Raw genomic sequence first — 18,067 nt, forward strand, 5'->3', positions numbered from 1 at the left:
CACCTTCAAGGGGACCTTCTACATCAAAACCACAAGTCTACTACAACTCAACTTGACCCCTTTTAGCTCTGAGAAAATAAAAGCTGATGAGGACCATTCAGTTAGGCTTACATGAAGTCTGTCAGCATATTCTTCTAAGAATAGCTGCTTGGTAAATAGAAATGAAGATTATCGTTACTGGAGGGGTGGATTATACATTCTTTTTTGTACATTTTTTTCTCATTGTCCTTTTTGTGTCAATCTTGATTCTTAAGAAATCTTTTTTAAATGCAGGTTTGCTTGTACAGTCAGTCAGTCAAGGAACTGGTATTACCACATGGATATTTGATCTGGTATCTTCCAAAATACCATGCCAGTCCATAGCACAATGCCATCTATGTGATGAAAGAGATTGAGAAAAAGATAGCTGCTAAATCCTTAACTTCTTACTCAGGACAGATTGGAACACACACTAAGTGATTAGAGGAGATTGAACATGACACAAAGGTGAATATAACCACGTTTTCAGGACACGATGCCTCTACTGGGGTTTCTGTGAGGCTGCTGGCTGAGCAGGAGAGACGTCTCCCAATACAATGTATTCAGGCCCTCCCAGCTTAGTGTGTGCCATGGTAAGTGCATTACAGGTCTAAAGAAGCAAAGCTGTTCCACTGTGACTTCCACTGGCCAAGGCCCCTCCCTCCTGATAGCATCACTCACATGAGGCTATTGTCTGAGACTTCTGGTGCTTGGAAGCCATCACTGACTAAAGATGCTTCATCTGACAGTAACTTCTTCTATTTTCACTTACTCTGCTCAATCACATCTGAACCTACCAATCTTGAGGCCAATATGAACTCTGAGGTAGATTTTAGAAGGATGTATTGAGGAAACAAAACACAATGGAAACTAATTTGGAACTTTAATTGTGAAGTGGCTACTGATGATCCGTAGGAAAAAATATACATTTATGTTTATTGATATAAAAACATAACAATAGAAAATAAACTGCTTAGTATATTAAAAATTTTACTTTTATGATTATGTTCAGCTATAGCATTTGGTGCAATATTTAAGCTCTTCCTCTGTTTGTTAATAAAATAAAGTTTTGTTTAAATTATGGTGCTTTAAGCAGATTTCCAGTGAGTTCTGTACTTTATTTATTCATTTCAGCTATATTCATTCCCACAAGAATTTCAGCAAAAGTAAATTAACAAGACCTGGCATGACAGCTTTTTCTTTAACAGGGATTTTTTTTCCCCAGCAACCTCTTAGTGACATCTGATCCTTAGATGACTGGGAATCAAACATGAAATATGCTGATGCCTCTTCAGTGAGACACTGTAATTGCTATTATAATGAAGGCGGACCAGACTGCATTTAAAGATTTGCAAGGCTGTCTTTTTAGTAGAGACTATGTTTTGAATGGACATATGTGTTTTATAGCAAAAGTAGCTGGAACAAACCATGCAACCACCTTAGATTATAATTTGCTCATTTACACTTTAATGAATAAATTAGTATGCTGCATCAGTTCTGTTCTGCTGTCATGATAAAACTTGCATTTATATAACCTGTAATCAGCTTCAGTATGGCCACCAGGGGAAAAATGATTGTAAGTTGACGACCACAAATATTTGTTCTGTATTGCATAGTCCGGGAATTTACAAATGGCTTGTAGCAACATGCAAAAGACAAGGCACTATTATTTGTGTGGCAATAGCAGTAATTGCTGTGACAGCTGGGATGGATAGGAAAAAAGTGAAATGTAGGCTACTTCCTGTACATTTGTGCACTATTGATAAATGCAAGTTACAAAATGATTTCATTTCTCCCATAATTTATTTTGGCTGCTTTACTAATTGCTAGCCCAGAAAGAAAAGGCCAACATTTTGTCACTATGTGTCCACTCAAACTCTGTAACCTTGGAAAGCCTTTAGGTCCCAGTATTCAGTTCCTTCATAAGAAATACAAAAATCACACCAGTCCTCTCTCACTTTCCCTCTTTATAGAAAATGTCTGTTGTTGTTGTTTTTCAGTTGAAAACTACTGAAGCTAGCCTAAAAACTTTTGAGTTAATCCCCAAACTTGAGAAAAACAAGATCTTCTAGAGCTCAATATTTCTTAGTTTAAAATAATTAAGAACATTTTCTTCCTTTGCTTTTACTTGTTTCTTTTCTGCAGCCAGAAGAAAGAGGATATACGGGGGTACAGAACTGTTGATTTCTCTTTAGAATACAGAATTTGTTATCCTCTTTCACACCTAGGGACTATAGGGCAAAAGTCCCATTCCAACCCAATGGACTGCAAAGAAACATCTCAAAAGCCCAAGAAGATTGCATTGTGATTCAACCCGTTGTGTGGCACTTCCTTATTTCTGTCAAATACTTGGGCCTTGTTTTAGAGTTTGTGACAGTCACTATCTACAAGTAAAATATTGAATGTATCATTTATTTGAATAAGAATGGTCTAGTTATTATGTAATCCTGCCTTGCATCCAGGGGATTGGACTAGATGACCTATTGAGGTCCCGTCCAGTCCTGCACTTCTAGGACTTTATTTTCTTAGTTAAGTTAAGCTATGTGATAAAGGGGCATAACATGTTCTCTGTGATTTACTCAGGGAACCCCTTTATGGAAAAGTGAACATAAGTGTTTGGGGAGAGGAAGGAGCCTGGAAATGGAAAGAAGTTTGGGGAACCCAACCTAGATTCCTGTCTTGGCTCTGGGCTACCAAAATGCACGATGGGTTGGTGTTCTTCTCAGCACTGAGGGACTTCCAGGAGACTTCCCTTGATACCTCTCCATCCATTCTGTTCTTCCTTCTGCTTTTCTTTCTCTACTGCAACTCCTAATTCCCACTCCCCCTTGAGGGCTTCACTGTGACCCCTTCCCCATTCCATGGGGGATATTTTAAAGTGATTAGAAATTAGACAATTAATGCTTCCACTGAAATGTCATCTCTGGTCTTTAGTGGTAACACCACACTGAGATTAATGGTGGGTGGAGGAGCTCACAACTCCCATAATTTAAGTGGTCTGAAAACTCAGTAAGAACTATGCTACATTGGTTCCATGAGGTTCACATTTTGAAAGTTATTTTCACAACCAGGAGATACTGAAACTTTTCTACAAAATCTAATATGTTGTTTGGGCTACATAAATGCATCAAATGAGCTGGTCATTTGACCTCCATAACACAATGGCTTTTTCAGTGCCCCCTAAAAACAGCTTGCTCCAGTCACATCTTCTGAGCTAGTGATGAACAAAAGTTGGACTGGGAAGAGAGAGGAGAATGTCTGGTTCTAGTCAACCTCTTTTTACCCCACCTTCACAGTAGGAGTTTTGTATTCATCAGTCTTCAATTCCTATCCATCTAATCCAGTATACCTATTTAAGTAATTATATCCCAATCTCACCATAGTTTCTGAGGGCTATATCCACAAAGAGGACATAGGCTCAGTGTCCCAAGGCTTACCTGCAGAACCCTGTTACTGAGTGGAATCCTTTGCCTTGAGTTAGGTGCCTGGGCTCCCCATGCACTGTATGGGGAGAAAGTTAGTACTTAAGCCTGGGATCCACAAAAACCAACAACATGAGTGGGCAGATACTGAAGATAGTCAATAAGAAATGCCAAAGAGAGGGGTGAGGGTTAAGCCCCACTGCTCAAAGGGACTTAGGCACCTATCTCTGGGATCGAGGGAGACAGCTATCTCCATGTGGGATTCACAGTCACGAACCCTCTCCTGAAGGCAGGCAACTGACCCAGGACATCCTTTTCTCACAAAAGTGAGGAGAAGGAAGCGGTGCCCCCTTTTATGTAATAGCCTAATGGTTAGAGCACTCACCCAAGATGTTGGAGACCCAGATTCAGATCTGGTCCCCAATACCTGATTCAAAAGAGGAACTTGAACCCCAGTCTCCTACCCCTACTTTCCAGGTGAGTGCCCTAACTATGGGGTATTCTGAGATGAGTCTCTCTCAATGTTTCCTGTAGAAGCTGTTCCACTTTGCATAAAATACTGAAATATTAATTGAAGCATGGGACTTGAACCTAATTCTCTGCCCAGGACTGTGGGAGCTATAGAGACAAACTTATTTGTGCTCTAGCCCAATGAATGTTTAATTTCTGAAAGACATTGCATAAGAGGGTATTAAGGCTAATTGTTAGTTACTTCATTATCAGTTCAGAAATAGTGGCCACAGAATAGATTCCCTTCTGATCCATCATCTGGGGATGACATCTCTTCTCCCCAGTGGAAAGACCCAACACCCAATATTAGCTGCTCAGGAAGGATTTGCCTGTAAACGAATACACAGTAGGAGTGAATATAGCATCAGATGCACTGCAACACAGACAGAAAATGGCAAAGATTTAGAAGCTATTCACATGATGGCAATTTTTTGTCCCCTGCTTAACTTTCTTTATGATAAATGTTGTTTTCACAATTACTTGCAATTTTGTGAATCAGATCATAGCAACTGTTTCCACAGTGGCCCTCTTGAGAGGAGAGGGATATAATAAAGGTTTTCAATTTGTCTGCATTGGCTTAGTAGAGTGGAAATGTCAAGTGCAGCTTTCACATTTATGATGAATATGACTATAGAATGTATTAGTGGAAGTGCATACTTGAAAATAAGATTAGAAACAATGTTATGGTCATTGGACCACGTTTGAGAATGTCATTGTACATTTTGCTAAGATCTGAAGTCTTCCATTTTAGGACATGTCTAAACTTACTGGAGATCGATGCTGCTGTGATCGATGCAGTGGGGGTCAATTTAGCAGGTCTAGTGAAGACCTGCTAAATCAAAGTGCAAGCTGGTCTCCATATTGGAAGAGAAGATTGAAGGTCTGGAGCAACAGATAACAACCCTGCGTTGCATACGAGAAACTGAGGATTTTCTGGACAAAACTCAGGATAGGCTTCTAGGGGCACAAAGCTCTAAAGATATAGAGCAGGTTGCACAGAGGAGCCAAGAGGCCAGTGAAGAAGCGTGGCAACATGTGACCTCCAGAAGAGGTAAGCGGAATGTCCGGGTTCCAGTAACACAGACACAGGTAACTAACCGCTTTCATGTTCTCTCCACAGGTACCGTTGCGGAGAGTGGATCAGATGATATGTCTGGGGCGAGAAAGCAGAAGGAGACTCCGCTGGTTGGAAGGCATGAGATGCGATGTTCTGAGGTTGGGGGTTCCACGACCACCACTCCCAAGAGGAGAAGGCGGGTGGTGGTGGTCGGGGACTCTCTCCTCCAGGGGACTGAGTCATCTATCTGCCGCCCTGACCGGGAAAACTGAGAAGTCTGCTGCTTGCCAGGGGCTAAGATTCGCGATGTGACGGAGAGACTGCCGAGACTCATCAAGCCCTCGGATCGCTACCCCTTCCTGCTTCTCCACGTGGGCACCAATGATACTGCCAAGAATGACCTTGAGCGGATCACTGCGGACTACGTGGCTCTGGGAAGAAGGATAAAGGAGTTGGAGGTGCAAGTGGTGTTCTCGTCCATCCTCCCCGTGGAAGGAAAAGGCCTAGGTAGGGACCGTAGAATCGTGGAAGTCAACGAATGGCTACGCAGGTGGTGTCGGAGTTCTTTGGATTCTTTGACCACGGGATGGTGTTCCATGAAGGAGGAGTGCTGGGCAGAGACGGGCTCCATCTTACGAAGAGAGGGAAGAGCATCTTTGCCAGCAGGCTGGCTAACCTAGTGAGGAGGGCTTTAAACTAGGTTCACCGGGGGAAGGAGACCAAAGCCCTGAGGTAAGTGGGAAAGCGAGATACCGGGAGGAAGCACAGGCAGGAATGTCTGTGAGGGGAGGGCTCCTGCCTCATACTGGGAATGAGGGGCGATCAACAGGTTATCTCAAGTGCTTATATACAAATGCACAAAGCCTTGGAAACAAGCAGGGAGAACTGGAGGTCCTGGTGATGTCAAGGAACTATGACGTGATTGGAATAACAGAGACTTGGTGGGATAACTCACATGACTGGAGTACTGTCATGGATGGTTATAAACTGTTCAGGAAGGACAGACAGGGCAGAAAAGGTGGGGGAGTAGCACTGTATGTAAGGGAGCAGTATGACTGCTCAGAGCTCCGGTACAAAACTGCAGAAAAACCTGAGTGTCTCTGGATTAAGTTTAGAAGTGTGTGCAACAAGAGTGATGTAGTGGTGGGAGTCTGCTATAGACCACCAGACCAGGGGGATGAGGTAGATGAGGCTTTCTTCCGGCAGCTCATGGAAGCTACTAGATCGCATGCCCTGATTCTCATGGGTGACTTTAATTTTCCTGATATCTGCTGGGAGAGCAATACAGCGGTGCATAGACAATCCAGGAAGTTTTTGGAAAGCATAGGGGACAATTTCCTGGCGCAAGTGCTAGAGGAGCCAACTAGGGGGGGCGCTTTTCTTGACCTGCTGCTCACAAACCGGGTAGAATTAGTGGGGGAAGCAAAAGTGGATGGGAATCTGGGAGGCAGTGACCATGAGTTGGTTGAGTTCAGGATCCTGACGCAGGGAAGAAAGGTAAGCAGCAGGATACGGACCCTGGACTTCAGGAAAGCAGACTTCGATTCCCTCAGGGAACGGATGGCCAGGATCCCCTGGGGGACTAACTTGAAGGGGAAAGGAGTCCAGGAGAGCTGGCTGTATTTCAAGGAATCCCTGTTGAGGTTACAGGGACAAACCATCCCGATGAGTCGAAAGAATAGTAAACATGGCAGGCGACCAGCTTGGCTTAATGGTGAAATCCTAGCGGATCTTAAACATAAAAAAGAAGCTTACAAGAAGTGTAAGGTTGGACATATGACCAGGGAAGAGTATAAAAGTATTGCTCGGGCATGTAGGAATGATATCAGGAGGGCCAAATTGCACCTGGAGCTGCAGCTAGCAAGAGATGTCAAGAGTAACAAGAAGGGTTTCTTCAGGTATGTTGGCAACAAGAAGAAAGCCAAGGAAAGTGTGGGCCCCTTACTGAATGAGGGAGGCAACCTAGTGACAGAGGATGTGGAAAAAGCTAATGTACTCAATGCTTTTTTTGCCTCTGTCTTCACTAACAAGGTCAGCTCCCAGACTGCTGCGCTGGGCATCACAAAATGGGGAAGAGATGGCCAGCCCTCTGTGAAGATAGAGGTGGTTAGGGACTATTTAGAAAAGCTGGACGTGCACAAGTCCATGGGGCCGGACGAGTTGCATCCGAGAGTGCTGAAGGAATTGGCGGCTGTGATTGCAGAGCCATTGGCCATTATCTTTGAAAACTCGTGGCGAACCGGGGAAGTCCCGGATGACTGGAAAAAGGCTAATGTAGTGCCAATCTTTAAAAAAGGGAAGAAGGAGGATCCTGGGAACTACAGGCCAGTCAGCCTCACCTCAGTCCCTGGAAAAATCATGGAGCAGGTCCTCAAAGAATCAATCCTGAAGCACTTGCATGAGAGGAAAGTGATCAGGAACAGCCAGCATGGATTCACCAAGGGAAGGTCATGCCTGACTAATCTAATCGCCTTTTATGATGAGATTACTGGTTCTGTGGATGAAGGGAAAGCAGTGGATGTATTGTTTCTTGACTTTAGCAAAGCTTTTGACACGGTCTCCCACAGTATTCTTGTCAGCAAGTTAAGGAAGTATGGGCTAGATGAATGCACTATAAGGTGGGTAGAAAGCTGGCTCGATTGTCGGGCTCAACGGGTAGTGATCAATGGCTCCATGTCTAGTTGGCAGCCGGTATCAAGTGGAGTGCCCCAAGGGTCAGTCCTGGGGCCGGTTTTGTTCAATATCTTCATAAATGATCTGGAGGATGGTGTGGATTGCACTCTCAGCAAATTTGCGGATGATACTAAACTGGGAGGAGTGGTAGATACACTGGAGGGGAGGAATAGGATACAGAAGGACCTAGACAAATTGGAGGATTGGGCCAAAAGAAATCTGATGAGGTTCAATAAGGATAAGTGCAGGGTCCTGCACTTAGGATGGAAGAATCCAATGCACCGCTACAGACTAGGGACCGAATGGCTAGGCAGCAGTTCTGCGGAAAAGGACCTAGGGGTGACAGTGGACGAGAAGCTGGATATGAGTCAGCAGTGTGCCCTTGTTGCCAAGAAGGCCAATGGCATTTTGGGATGTATAAGTAGGGGCATAGCGAGCAGATCAAGGGACGTGATCGTTCCCCTCTATTCGACATTGGTGAGGCCTCATCTGGAGTACTGTGTTCAGTTTTGGGCCCCACACTACAAGAAGGACGTGGATAAATTGGAGAGAGTCCAGCGAAGGGCAACAAAAATGATTAGGGGTCTAGAACACATGACTTATGAGGAGAGGCTGAGGGAGCTGGGATTGTTTAGCCTGCAGAAGAGAAGAATGAGGGGGGATTTGATAGCTGCTTTCAACTACCTGAAAGGGGGTTCCAAAGAGGATGGCTCTAGACTGTTCTCAATGGTAGCAGATGACAGAACGAGGAGTAATGGTCTCAAGTTGCAGTGGGGGAGGTTTAGATTGGATATTAGGAAAAACTTTTTCACTAAGAGGGTGGTGAAACACTGGAATGCGTTACCTAGGGAGGTGGTAGAATCTCCTTCCTTAGAGGTTTTTAAGGTCAGGCTTGACAAAGCCCTGACTGGGATGATTTAACTGGGAATTGGTCCTGCTTCGAGCAGGGGGTTGGACTAGATGACCTTCTGGGGTCCCTTCCAACCCTGATATTCTATGATTCTATGATTCTATGAAAGGCAGAGTGCGCTCTGGTACTCCAGTGGAATGAGAAGATTCAGGCAGCACGGTGTAGACGCCACTGTAAGTTGACCTAAGCTACACTGACTTCAGCTACGTTATTGGATCGACTTACTGTGGTACTGCAGACAAGGACTTAGTTTCTTATTTTTCTTTGTTACATTGATTAACCACTGGCAGGCACATCCCCATTCATTTCCAGATAATGGTGTCCAATGTTGAAAGGACCCTTTACTCTCTATTTTTGGTTCCGTTGTTGAAAAGAATACTTCTTATGGGCCTGACGAAGAGGGATTGTGGTGCCTGGCTGAATTAGACTGGTTTGAGTATCTGCCAGCATACTCTTGAAAGCTAAAGCAGTAAACATTCAGTCAGTCTTGTTCACTCACAGTCTAAGACTAGAAGCTAATTTGCGACAGTCTAAGAAGGCAGTGTCAGAAATTGTTCCCTCTTTAGTTGTTAGGGCTTCCTTAACAATATCCCAATATGGGTTATCTCAGTAAGTAAGCGAGACTAGTAGTAAGGCGATGGGAGGATATGATTATCTATACCGCTGAAAACTGGAACATATATGTTTTGCCTATTCTAGAAGCATATGAAGTATATTCTTTCATTTGGAAAGCATGGGCTTATCCCCACTTCTCTTCTTCTTAAAATGCTCCCTTACTTCCCTATATCACTTAGCATTTCAACTCCAATACAATCTCAATGTTTATACATATTATAAGTATCAACACTTGATACAGTTAACACTGATAGGTCTAAAAGCATCAATGACTATAAACTAATGATAAAAGTTAAGCATGGGAAGGGAGTAACAGAGCACAGTGGGGACCAGGATGGGGTGGGGAAAGTTGGGGAGGAGCAGAGACAGTATGTGGGAACCATGAAGTTGCGGGAGCCAGGTGGGTCAAGGGGATGGTCTGCGTGGACCATCCCCTTGACCCACAATATGCAGTACTACTAACTACAGGTGTCCTGGAACAAACTGTGTAGCTTTGATGGGCACGTCTTAATTGTGCTTTCTTTACAGTTCAGCATAACTGTGTGCTATCTGAAAGTGTTTCATATGAAAGTATGCCAACCCTGCGAGAATGTATACAGGAAATATTTAGAAAAGGTTGACAGCTAACTCCAAAATCCATGGTATCCCATGATCTCACCCCTACTGATAGACAATTAGTAGATAGAGGAGCAGGCTCTGAATTTCGTGGGATGGTGCGTCCTGCACCCTGGGGAGCTCAGGCAGAGACTGAGCCTGACGATTCCCTTACTCGTTCGGATTACCTTAATCTTTCTATTAATTTCAAATCCTTTAGTTTCCTAACTATTACCCTCTACATTTTCTCCAGTTTCTTTATATCCTTTATGTAGAATACTCTGCAAAACTTGATACTATGATATAATTTTAATGCACTTTACATAGACTTAGTTTCCTCTCAATTGTCCTGAGCTTTCATCCTCCATCTTCAGTCACATGACCAACCCCAGCCTTCCCCACATTAGCCTTCAGAGGTTGGAGTCCTGAAACTTTCCTAATGCCAGCTCCTATGAACACTCCCCACGGGGTCTTCTTTTTAATCAGGGTACCGTATTGTACTAAAGACCCCTCTGGTTTCTAATCAATTGTGGAATTACTCACTTTTCTTTTGTGCCTTTTTCTGAATTGCTACTATTTAGCCACTAGTTTCCTATTTTACACCTGTATGTGTGTTCCCTCCCACTTCCCAGTGTGAACAATCTTTCACGCTTATCCTTGGTAAATTGCATGTATTCCTCTCTTCTCATGCCTCCAATTTAAATAGATTTAAAGACTTATATATCTGTCCTTTGATGCCCTAAATATTTTCCTCCAATTTTTTGTAGTCTGTATATTGAATCAGTATTTTCTCTTTCTCCAGATTGCTGCTAAATAAATTAAATTAGAGAAGTTTGAAGAATTCTGGTCATTTGGGTCATGCATCGTATATGTAAGAGCTGACTGTAAATCTAGGGGAAATGATCTCACCAATGAATTTAAACTCGGAAGGATGAGTCTGCCCCAATCATTTATATATTTTTTATATTCATAATTCTGAAAATATATAGGCAAAACACAGAACCCTGTGGAGCATCAATGGACAGACTTACCCAACTTCCTGTAATAATTTGGCTACTTGCCATCTTCTTATGATATTAAAGAATTTAAAAGCAAATGAGATTTCCTATTTTCATAACTAAGCATTCAGTTATGGAGATATAATATTCCATAGGAATGCTACTAATATATGTTACCTTCTATTTATTCCAGTTTTGCTTGCAATAAATATTACTGAATTAAAATAAAAACATATACAATTTTAAAGTAAAAGATATTTGTCTATTCATTTCAAAGCAGGTTAGCAAATTGAAGTGTGTTTTAATTTATCTTATACACAAGTTAAAAACTGAAGCCTTTAGAAAAGAAAAGAAAAGAAAAGAAAAGAAAAGAAAAGAAAAGAAAAGAAAAGAAAAGAAAAGAAAAGATGTTGATGTCTTTTTTTCCTCTGTAGGTGTTTTATACAAAAGGAAGTGGCCATAAATTTAACATCAGTAAGAAATGAACTGCTATAGAACACAAGAACCAAATAACTGAGTTTGCTGACCATGTAGTATGTAAGTGTAAGCATCAGATATGGGTGGAAGAAAATTATTATTTTCACCTATACACAAGTAGTGAAATTCTGGCCCCACTGAAGCCAATTACTCCACCTAAGAACTCCTTAATAACATATGTTACGTATAATACCAATACAAACGATCTAAGGGCCAAATTATGCCCACAGACATGTTAAGCTCAGTTCAACAGATATGTGCATGTGTGTCAGAGAGCAGAATTTGACCCCGTAAGACTGACTTGCTATTATAGCACATGCCTGCTAATCCAGATGGTCTCTCTTCTTATGCCCCTTCCAGCCCCATATTGCTGCTCATACATTCTTTATTGATTTCTGCAATGAAAGGGGGATTCACTTTGGACCAATAAATAAATAGAAAGGAACCCTTGAAGTAGATACACCACAAAAGAAAAGGATCTGGAATAAAATCTTGCAATGCCTCTATACCTTTGTCATGTAAGCAATACTTCCTCTGTAAAGATAAATTAAAACCATAAATAAGATTTCCCTGAAATAGCCTATGTTGAAAATTGTCGTGTGTGTGTGTGTGTGTGTGTGTGTGTGTGTGTGTGTATGTTGTAATTAACTAACAATTACTAATATATTTCAAAGGTTAGGACAACTTTGTGGAAGGTATTAACTATACCGAAGTTTAAAAAAATATAATCACACAATACTTCTCCATTCCAGTCTTCTCGTAAATTCAGCAGTAGAAAAGGAAATTAAGAGGAGCAATAATCAATTCTTCAGTTATAATACCCCAATGAGATGTTCTACTTTAGCTCATGAGTTACAGGTGTTTTTTTACCACAAAAATATCCACTCAACATTTAGAAAACATTTCGTGCAGCATTTGTATCATAGAATCATAGAATATCAGGGTTGGAAGGGACCTCAGGTGGTCATCTAGTCCAACCCCCTGCTCAAAGCAGGACCGACCCCAACTAAATCATCCCAGCCAGAGCTTTATCAAGCCTGACCGTAAAAACTTCAAAGGAAGGAGATTCTACCACCTCCCTAGGTAACGCATTCCAGCACTTCACCACCCTCCTAGTGAAAAGTTTTTCCTAATATCCAACCTAAACCTCCCCCTCTGCAACTTGAGACCATTACTCCTTGTTCTGTCATCTGCTACCACTGAGAACAGTCTAGAGCCATCCTCTTTGGAACCCCCCTTTCAGGTAGTTGAAAGCTGCTATCAAATCCCCCCTCATTCTTCTCTTCCGCACACTAAACAATCCCAGTTCCCTCAGCCTCTCCTCAACACGTTTACTCATTTTATCCCACAAAACAGAGAACCTTTCAGTGTAGGATGTATCCAAATTATTATGAATTAGAATTAATTTAATTGTGACTTTATCTGCATATATAGAAAGTTTGTGGTGACAGCTTCAATATTTAATTGCAAGTGTCTCATAATATAAAGCAGTCTTCAGACAAAATAGTATATTCTACTACAATGGAATTTCTCTATCTTGGTGGAAAGATCTCTCAGTAATATATTTTATAAATATTCAGCTATGTGATGGTAGATAGCAATTGAAATATTAAATATTTTCTTTTCTTTCCATTGTACTATGTGGACCTCATTACAATTGACATAGGAGACTGCCAAGTTAACCAGGTTACTTACCAATATTTTTTCTTGTTCTTCTGTCTCTCTTATTCTACAATGTTTCAAACTTTTACATCATTCAAAAAATCAAAACCAATAACATTATACTTGTTTCACACATCTTTAAAACTTTGCATTTATATAGGTTTCAGAGTAACATTTATATAGTAGCTTTTACCCAATATACATACCTTAGAAAAAGTTTCCAAACGGTGTTTTCTAGTCACAACAGATAGATTACGATGGATATCAGGGGCAAGTAATTTCCCCAACCTGAAAACTATCTGATATAAGGCACTTGGTGAAATCCCTATTAAATTAGATAGGGAGTCTCAACACATAACCCCATAGCTGGGCTTCCTAGACAAACCTGGTACAACCACATTATTTTTATAATGGATAGCACCCTAAATTAGCAAAAACTATGAACTCCAGACTATGGCTTTGATGTCGATTTCCTTGAAAGAGAAAAATCATTGTTCCCATTCCTCAGACTTGAAAATTTGTATCTGTGAAGAAATATGCTTGTGGTATTTCTAATTTGAACAAGTAAATATACAAATAAAATACAGAGCAGATATGGAATGTATTTGATATTTGTCATGTAGTTTCTTATTGTCCATTCTATATTTTATATTCTGTTATTTTTTTCTTTTTAAAGTTATTTCTGGCAACTCTATACAGTGGTTTTATGACAAAAGATAAGATAGAAGTGCAAGAATAACAGGAACGGAATGTGTCTTCAAAATGTGTGATTAGTCTGATTATATAAATGTGTGGACAGGCTGTCAATAACAAAGCTCTATTATATCTATATTTAAAAAGATTACCAGCACTGACAAATCAAAAAGGGTAGAAAATACAGTATTTAGCTATAGAACATACAGTATCTATATACATATTTGTTGTTTCTCTTAAGAGCACCACTAGACGCAAGTCTATAACTCAAACAGATGATTGTTTGATATAGAGACATTATTGACAAGTTGTGAATATTTTAAGTTACTCTTGTAATGTAGGTGTCAATCCTAGAAACACTTTCACGTATGCATAACTTTATGCATTTGAGCAGTCTCACAGAAATCAGTGGGGCCCACATGCGATGATAAGCACTGTTCCTGGCAGTCGATGTTTAGAAGATCAGACTCATAGTTGGTAACCCAATCCATTCTGTAATTTATCAATTTTAATAACATTTTTAAAATTGTGTGTTTAAGGGTGAAGTAAGGTCTTTCAAGCTATAAATATGTGTACCCAAACAGATCACCTCCTATGATAAAAACAGTTTCTGTCTTGATAACGGGCTTTCAAAAAAAAAATAATCTAGTGACTGAAAACCCAGAGATAACCATGACAGTAGGATCTTACTTAATGATAGCATCTGTTATGACCAAGGAAACAGAATTTAAACAACTAACAATGGCTTAAAAATGCCCTAGTATCAAATCAGGAATGTATTTTGTTATTCCATAATAATTTTATATTATTGTCTCAAAATTACTTAGGTAAATTACAACCAAAAAGCACAAATGGAGCAAAAATACTTTATTCTACACATTATTAGTCTCTTTCTCCCTGCACTCTATGGAATATGATTATAGTGCGTCTTAAGAAGTTCGCACACCCTGGCTTTCTACCTCATTAGCCATTTTGCTGTTCTCTGTTATAGCCTCCCTGCACTGAGAGAGAGAATGGTGCTTTTAGGCTGATTAATATAGGACAGGAAAAGGGAATATGGCCTGAAACTGGGGGATCATAGCAAATATGTTTTTAAAGCCGAAAAACCTATCGAGGGGACACTCAACTTTCCTGGGAGCTTGATCTGTACTGTAGCATTCATAAACTCCATAAAGAATAAGTTTAAATAAACATTGTGTGATCTTCAAAGAAGGGGACTAGCCCCCTCCCATTTGTATATCCCTTCCTCCTGGCTAAACAGGCCTATGTTTCCCATCAGCCCCATCCCCATTGCACTTCCCCTTCCCTGTACCAGGTCAGGAGTAAGGTGCTGAACTGTAAAGTGGCCAGGCTCTGTTTGTGAGTGGGGGAGCTACATGGCAGCAGGGAACTGGAGAGAAGCCCCAGGAACTGGACAGAGCTGCATCTGGAACAGGCTGTGACTGCAGGACATCTCACGTGGGTGCAGGTCTCCGTGGGTCTTATGGGGGAGCAGCAGTGTCTGGACAGAGATCCAGAGCAAAGGGCCCCAATGAGACACACTGACCTTGGCCTGGAAACCTACAAATGCTTATTTGCTTGAATAGAGACTGGAGAGGATGCTCCAGGCACTAAGCCTGGAGAGTCTTGACTCAATTGGACTGGCCCAGGGACCCAGGATCCACTATAGTTCACTTTGAACTGTGACTGTTTAAGCCTCGGTACCTCTTTCCTGGCCACCCTAGTAAAAACCGTTCCTTTAGCCATGTGTCTGAGTAGTTATTGGGACCTACCAGGGCTACTGCCTACAAGGCCTAGTTGCTGAAGCAGCTACAGTGCTTGCCTCTGAGATGTGGTATATCGAGCATGCTGCTTGCACCCTATGGGTTTTGGATACGAAGTAACCCCAATAATTACAACTGTTTATATAAGGACCTTGAAGGTTGAAAAAGCCTCATGGATGCTATGATGTGAAGTTCCTATTCTGCCATGGGACCTACAGACCCTGTGTGATTCTAAGTTAAGAGATGGGAGTGATACAAGATCTTCTTCTACTCCAGTAGTGTTGTAGGTGGTTGTTCAGTTTCCCTCAGATCTGGGTCAAATGGGCAGAGGGGAAAATAGATCATGGGGAGTGTGAGCTTCTAGTGCAGTGCCTCAAGCACAAGATCTTCCTTCCTCTCAAAGAGTGAGAGGAAGGAAGATCTTGTGCTTGAGGCACTGCACTGAGAATCAAGAGATCAGACTTCAATCCCTGACTCTGCCACAGTCTGTCTCTGTGACCTTGGCCAAATTCCTTAATCTCTCCAGCTGTATAAATTGGCATAATAAGACAAACAAAGGGTGGTATAAAGGAAATATTGCCTATTTAAATTTTAAACTCTTTAGGGCGGAGAGTGTCTCTTACTATGTGTCTTCACAGCATGTGACACAATGGGACCCTAATCTTGTTTGAGGGAGCTACTGTAATATAGCAGTATTAAATAATAACGCTACTAGCTGACGCACAAACACTACAACGGAATGTATTGTGCTTGCCAGATATTGTGGCCTTTCAGCCAAGGAAGGCTAAGTGATTGCACTCCTTATGGGTCAGAGCAAACAAGGATTCTTCACCAGAGAAGTAGATCACATCATGGAACGAGCCACCCAAATGTCCTGGGAGGACCTGCTTCACTGAAGATTAAAAACAGACAGTGTGCCTATAGTTGTCACAGACAACCCCTACTAGAACCCATACAGGTATCAGATAATTACAACTCACACATGGGGATCACATCCTGAAAGTATTCTTTTCTGAACCACCTCTCCTGGCTTTTAAACAACTCCCCCCCTCCCCCCCCCACACACACACCTCACGCAGATTTTCATCAGAAGGTAGCTCCACACAGACCAGGATACGCCAATTCAAAGTGGCACCAGACCCTGCCAGAATAACAGGTGCAAAACCTGCAGACATATCTCTACTGCTACCCACAACACATCTTTCAGGATCTATGGGTCCTGTACAAGCCTTACACCGCATGTAGTGTACTTCATCCAGTGTATCAAGTGCCCCAGGAACAAATATGTGGGTGAAACGAATCTCTATGTTCTGAAATTAACTCACACAGAAAAATGATAAACAACAAAAAATGCCTCACTCTTGGGTGAACAGTTTTCACAAAAGCAATTACTGCAGCACCTCTCAGTCCTCATCCTTAAAAGAAAACCTCCACAACACCTCCAAAAGATGAGCCAAGGAACTTAAATTCATAACTTCGTTGGACACTAAAAACCATGCACTTAAGAGAGACACTGGTTTTATGGCTTATTGCAATAATTTATAATACACCCTACTGTCTAGTAATCCTCCATCATCCTGTGAAATCAGAGGTATTAATTGTCCACTTCATGTTAATTATTCACTTGATTTTAAGTGGTCTCCAGCATATGTGAACCCCTTATACTTAACAATATGTCCTACCTTGCATATAGCTGGACACTCTGGTTAACTATCCCCAGACCAGAAGAAGAGCACTGTGAATCTCAAAAGCTTCTCCCCACTACCACCAGAAGTTGGTTCAATAAAAGCTATTACCTCATCTATCTTGTCTCTCTCAAATCCTGGGAACAAAATGGCTACAACAGTACTGTATATAAGAGCAGAACACTGAGGTCAATGGAATGGCAACCAGGAAAAAATTGCCCTGGGAGTTTTAATGTATAGGTTTACAGGTCTTTGAGAACTGAAAATTATTCCTGTCCCAGCCAGGAAAGATTGTTGCTTTTTGTAAGCTTTTTACAGTATTTGTTTACTGTATGGCAGAGGCTGAAAAACGGAAGAGAAAAAAGAAAAGAAGAAATTACAAGAGCACTGTGGGTCTGTTTCAGTCCCAGGTACCTGATTTTCTATAGGTAAGTGAGTTATTTCAATACCCACATCTAGGAACCCAGTTTCGGCGCTCACAGCTGAACGCTAAGCTATTCACACGAATGAATTAGTTACCAGTTCATATACAGTAATTAATGCATATACATAATGGTCAATTATGGCTGTTTCACTATAGTGAACTGGAAGTGAAAGGGAACCTGGAGCTCATACCCCGGGCTTCCACACAAGCATGGAGTTATAATGCTGCTCATCAAAACTACAGGGATGGTTCTAGCAATTCTACAGTCTGTGCAATGTTATGGGATGGCCATGATTCCACTCTTCCTTCTAGTCACCCACAGTGACAGCAGTCTGCCCAGCAATGTGGGGAGCCTGGGGTATGTCATGGGCTGAGAGTGAGTATGCTGCACTAGTGCAGAACAATATGCTTCTCCTACGTACACTGGCATATCCTGACTCTGGTCACTAATGTTAAGGCACTTGTACCTCTTCCCTCACCACTAACAAAGATCTGGCTGTAGTAGATTTATCGGAGCCAGTGTTAACTTTGCAAAAAGAAAAGGAGTACTAGTGGCACCTTAGAGA

The 18,067-nt window shown here is 41.6% G+C and overlaps 1 protein-coding gene and 1 pseudogene across 2 annotated transcripts in view; one reads left to right on the forward strand and one right to left on the reverse strand.

The window, feature by feature from the left end:
* NALF1 (NALCN channel auxiliary factor 1) overlaps window positions 1-18,067 on the reverse strand; it is a 793,889-nt gene that overhangs the window by 175,479 nt on the left and 600,343 nt on the right. The window lies entirely within an intron of this gene.
* Window positions 3,831-18,067, forward strand: part of LOC140907197 (pescadillo homolog pseudogene) — a 51,570-nt pseudogene continuing 37,333 nt past the window's right edge.

Source organism: Lepidochelys kempii, chromosome 1, assembly GCF_965140265.1.
Source record: "Lepidochelys kempii isolate rLepKem1 chromosome 1, rLepKem1.hap2, whole genome shotgun sequence".
NCBI lineage: Eukaryota > Metazoa > Chordata > Testudines > Cheloniidae > Lepidochelys > Lepidochelys kempii.